The sequence below is a fragment of the Alligator sinensis genome, unplaced genomic scaffold, assembly GCF_000455745.1.
Source record: "Alligator sinensis unplaced genomic scaffold, ASM45574v1 scaffold93_1, whole genome shotgun sequence".
Taxonomy (NCBI): domain Eukaryota; kingdom Metazoa; phylum Chordata; order Crocodylia; family Alligatoridae; genus Alligator; species Alligator sinensis.
Genome location: NW_005842243.1, coordinates 782,407 through 788,066, shown reverse-complemented (window position 1 = coordinate 788,066; position 5,660 = coordinate 782,407). Strand labels below are relative to the sequence as shown.

The following is a 5,660-nucleotide window of genomic DNA, read 5'->3' as shown; positions in this document are numbered from 1 at the left end:
CTTTCCCTTTTGGAGCCTGACGGCACATCTGTTCCATATCATGTCCTGTACTTGACCTATATTGTAATATCCTCCAGAAAGGGACTCTGCAATTAAATCACCACTGTTTAGACCTCAGGTAGTTGCATTTCTTTGGCACCCCGCTGAGACTGGGGACCTTACTGCAGTAGGTGCTGTCAGTAGCCTAACAATGGGTGGGCAAGTGAGGCAAGAGCTTCAGGTGCTGCCTAAGGGGAGGGCGCTGGAACTGAGTTAAGGGAGCACCTCACCCTCTTGTCCCCTTTCCAACACCCTGCTCCTTCCATGAAGTGACTCCAGTGATGGTAGTGGGGAGCAATGATGGGGCTCACAGAGGCGCACAGTGCAGGGAGAGGAAGGTGTCATAGAGGGTTAATTCTCTTGCCTCCTTTTTTGTGCTGCCAAATACTGGTTTTCAAATGCCCACTTTAAACCTATGTCAGCAGCAAAACAAAAAAGGACAGCAGTGAACCTATGGCTGCTGCCTCTGCACCATACTCTGCCGCTACCCAGGGCACAGAACTTGCCAATTATACCTCTGGATGGTGTACCCATACACAGCAAAAGGCAGGCCCTGGCCTTAACATCTTGCATTTTAACTATGCAATACAAACAGGAAATTGGAGCAGGGAAGGCAAGCCATGTGAAGTGACTTGCCTGATGATACACAGCAGGTCAGGGCCAGAGCCAGGAATAGAGCTTAAGCTCTTTCAAAGCCCAGTCTAGTGGCTTACCTTGACATTTACTGAAGATGAAGGAAAACAACAGAGAAGAAACATAGTGGCTTACTGTTACCTTCTCCTTCCAAACTGAAGCAAAATGGCTGATGCCTCCAAATTTGAGATGGATTAGATATAAGGATAGGGCTGATGGTCCGGTAAGGAACGGCCCTAGCTTTCTATTTGGGTTCAGTTCCTCCCCCTGCCACAGCTGTTCTAGGTTATTGGGCAGATTTCAGTAGGATCAGGGGGCACCTGTACATGTGCATTGAGGCTGCTCCAATGTACTGTAATTACCACACTCCAGCAGACTCCAGTGTCACATGCATCAGTGCCCCCACACTGAAAAATGGTGGTGGGGGCACTTTAACTAAAGCTCTCTCTATGAGAGCTCATTCTACATAGAATGAGCTTTAATTAAACGCCCCCACCGCCATTTTTCATCATGGGGACACTGATGCACACATGACACTCTGGGCACTTTAATTGGAGTGGTAACTAAAGAACTCCTCCCACTCCCTGCCTCCCAGAGCATGTATATAAACACTCAGGGTGCCTAGTTGACTGAGGACCTGGGCTCAGTTGCTGAGAGTCTCAGTTCTCCAACTGAGAAAGGTAAAAGGAGATAATAGATTTTCCCTTGCCTTACAGGGATGTTATATGGACAGCCATGTTAAAGACTACAAGGTGATCGTATGTTATGGTAATGAGGTCCACATAAGCATCACAGCTAAAGAAGATGACATCAGTTTTCAGGTACATAGCTACATATCTTGATGACTGGAGTTAACACTACAAAGTGACTTTCAGCCACATACTTTATCCTTTTTGGCAAATATTTCTTTATTCTTTCAGTCTGTCTGATTGTAGGGATTTTTGCTGCTGCTGTTATTCTAGTGAAGTATTTTTAAAAGTATGTGACAGCCCAGAAATCCTGCTGCAATTAAAGTGCTGGTATTTAGCTCCTATGAGCTTTCCTCTATTATTAAGTCATGTCCATTGATTCCTAAATTGTAAACTAATGAAGCCATCAATTCATCACAGCACTTCTATAACTCTACTGCTGTTGTGGGATATTGTGGTGCAGGGTTTGGTGTCATTAGGACCAATACTGCCACTTCTGGCCTTACTCCTGTTTAAAAAGTAAAGTAGTCAAATTTGAATAGAGTTCAACTTTGTGGCCCTTTTGTGGCAGGTAGGCTTTTCCTACATAACAGTAGGACCCACTAATTTTTAAAAAGTCAATTTCAATGACTGTTCCTGTTCAATGTAATGGATCCTGAGTGGAACTGGAGCGGGATAAGGATTTGACATTTGCTTTGAAACACTGGGAGATGGAAGAAATTTTGCTTATAGAAATTGTTTGTAGTGGGACATCAATAGTGCTAGATAAAAAAAAAATTAAAAAAAAGGAAAAGCAATTGAAACAGCAAGAAATAGTTTCAACAGCAATAGTAACAGCAGCAATTATGCTTTTCTTTTTTTTTCTTCCTCAGACTGGTAATACATTAAAAAAAAAAAAATCAAGACAGATTATATGTGGCAGATTTATCCATCATTCCACTCATGAGCATATCTAGGATTTTGAAAAGAGGGGGTGCAGGTGGTGTGGTGCCTCATCACATATAAATACAACACAATTTTCTGGAGGATATTAAAAATGAGAAGATTTACTAATCAGCTAGTGGCCCAGGGCTATTACTCAGTTTAAGACTGAAGCAAAAACAAATATGACTTTATTGGAATGTGCATTAATTTGATAAATCATATGATATGTATAAAAACACAACAAACCGAGCAAAAAATAATCAATATGTTATTTCATTAGTCCCGTAGTCATTAGAATCAAATGTACATCTCTTTTTTCAAATTCATAAAACAAAATCTAACCATCTTGAGCCTCACGGCAGTGCATCCAGTCAGTGCTTTATGGAAAGTTATTTCCAAGCCTGAAAATGTTCATCTAAGTTAATATTTCCATACCTGAGTTAATGTTTTTAGCTAGAATCAAAAACAGTCTTCAGGGCTGTGAAATAGGAGCTACATTACCAGGAACAGCTGCAGACAGCAGAACTGCAGAAGAAAGGATAGCTTGACCAGTTTTGTTCATCAAGACAATTAGAAAGGAGAAGGGCATTAATACCAGGGGAATGAAGAGTTTAGGAGGCATCAGGTAGATTATAATGAGACATTAAGTCAATTGACTCCCTTACTGTTGCCTTAATTGGAATGTTACTGCCATTGCCAACCAGTTGGTTTTAAACTGTGTGTGAACCTGGAAACAAAGCGGGGTGCAACTTCACCAGTATACCATCCCACTGGATCTGCCCCTGATTCCATCTATGTTGGTTTCTTGGTTCAGATTGCTCTGCATTGTACTGATTTACTACCAAAATGCATAATAAGCCAGCTGTTCAATCTAACTCAACTTACTGAGGACAGTTTTGAAAGGCCAAATCACTGGAACTGTGTCAACCTAGCAGCCACCTGCAATACAGTTAACCACCAATGACTCCCCCATAAGACCCTGGAAATGACAAAAGATCTACACCTTACAGAGCTGACATTAACCCTGCTTGATAATGGACTTTTTTTTGTCAAACTGGATGGGAAGCAAAGCCGATGAAGGCAACAGATTAATGGTCTTCCTCAAGGAAGCATACTTGCACCAGCACTATACAACATTTATATAAATGACCAACCAATCAATTTGGGAACAAAACGTTTCATCTATGCAGACATCTTGTGCATAAACGCCCAAAACACTGGCTTTGACCATATTGAAAAATCCCTAAACGAGGCAGTAATTGGCCTAACCTCATACTACATTGAAAACCAATGACGTGCCAACCCAACGAACACACAAGTGAGGTCAACTGCCACCTCAAAATTACATGGTCTGAGACCCCAGTATCCCACTGTCCAAATCCAGTTTACCTTGAAGTCACACTGTACAAATGTTTGAAGTCACACCAGCACCCAATCTCTCAATACCATACTCAAGGAGACATGACTACAGATGTGGAACAAGAGGCTGAAGAAAATACCTGACAGTGGAAAAATGGACAGTCCAACAATCAAGTTCTTACTACTGGGGGCTGCTCAACCATGCCAAAGGTGGTGATGTCAACCACCTGTGACTGTGACTATGGTACAGTGCCTCGAACTATGCAATACCTTCTTTGATGTCTGCTGCTTGAAGGCACATATGCAATGAATGACTTCACAATGTACAATAAACACAAGCATGTGTAAAAAATGGTCAAATGTGGTGTAGAGACATGAGAAGAAGATGACTAAAATGCAGCAGTGGAAAAAAGGGAAATAGGGATGAATGTAAAATCACCATAAGAACAAAAGCTGCCTTTAAAGTTTAAGTCATTAGATGCAAAATATCAACCAAAATGAAAATCCGTTTCTGGCAGTTCTCACGTCTTCCTTAGGAAGATATTTTGCTGTTTGTTTGGCTGTTATAAACAAACAGAGGCAACATAATGAAATGGAGACCAGACTGTTCTTTGTAAGCATGACATAGAAAATACAATGTTTATTTAAAAGCACGTTCAGAAAGATGTTTATAATGTCTCCAGAGTGGAAAAGTGAAAGCAGGAGAGAAATGGAGAGCGTGAGAGAGGTGTTTTGAAAAGTCAGGATCCCTAAAGATAAAGCTATCTGAAACACAACTATAAATAAAACCTTTTGAAATGTATTCCCTCCTGAAACCTATCAAGCATGTCTTCCAACTCTAGCACATTTCAGCTAAAACAAAAAGAGAGATTTATCTTAATGCAAACCAGATCCATGGAAAACTAACATGTAGTTTCCAAAAAACAGCACACTTTTTCTAGGCAACATGGACTGGGTTTGAATCTGATTACCAAGTGATTCACTTGACTGTATTTTTAATCAACTCTATAACCACATTGATTATCCATAGTCTGAGTCTAGATAGTGCCTCTAATCCAGTGCCCCCAGGGTAAAGCTGGGTTTGGGGTCAACCTAGGCAGTTTAATGCCACACAACTGCTGTGGAGTCCATAGTATAGGGTTCTTTTGGAGGTGGGAACTTGAGCTTATATACTCCATAATTAACTTGCCTTAACTTTAAAACTGAAGCTATGCATTTTCTACTGAACAGAAATGGTCTGAGTTTAATTAGCTGATGTTTGCAAAGTCTTTCAAGAGTCCCCAGATAGATAATTTTGCAGAAGTACAAAATATTATTAGTAAGACACATTGATATTTTACTCATATGTTATAGGACAGCCTTGCTGTAGATATCACTTATTCTCATAAGTCTTCTATTGTGGTGAGCACTAAAACAAACATTTGATTACAAAATAGCTTCAGGGTGGGTCTTTGTACCTACATGGCCCATCAGGCTAGCACAATTAAGGCACACCATTTTCATAGCCAGCAGTACACAAGGAAGTGATGTTACTAGCCTCACATCTGGCAGCCTTTGACTCCCCAGCATGGATAATCAGGGATCTATTAAAAGTTGAATTCCCTGCTGGCAGACTTTGGTGGAACAAGGCAGAAACACACACATCTAGATCTGTAGTCTGCCACCACTCTGCCACCATACTTCACAAGAAAGCTACACAAGTTAATTAAAAACAATAGTTTGGCCAATGAATATTCTAGGCTGGATAGTGGTTTTGTTGGGCTAAAAGACATGTGGAGAACTTCACAAAACTAGCAGCCACCCCAGAGATTGACACAGAGTATTTCAAATGCTTCTTGAGGGACAGATGCTACAAGAACAAAGCTAGGCATTTCACTCATTGCAATTTCACTCAGGCAATTTCCCTAACAGAAATGCTCATGTGGGGTCAGTGTCTTGACCCCTTGCAGCTTGTTAATATAAAAGAGGTCCTAGCAATATTGTTCCTGGCAATAGTTTGTGCATTGTCTTTTAAGA

The 5,660-nt window shown here is 40.8% G+C and overlaps 1 long non-coding RNA gene across 3 annotated transcripts in view; it reads left to right on the top strand.

The window, feature by feature from the left end:
• LOC102380261 overlaps positions 1 to 3,250 on the top strand; it is a 43,816-nt gene extending 40,566 nt beyond the window's left edge. For 2 of the 3 annotated variants that reach the window (XR_001358323.1, XR_001358322.1), the window contains exons 2-3: positions 1,389 to 1,493; positions 2,234 to 2,267. This is a non-coding gene — a long non-coding RNA (uncharacterized LOC102380261). Of the gene's footprint in view, positions 1 to 1,388; positions 1,494 to 2,233; positions 2,268 to 3,099 lie in introns of those variants that run through there. The other variant, XR_324297.1, reaches the window with a different exon arrangement.
• Positions 3,251 to 5,660: the final 2,410 nt, after the last annotated feature.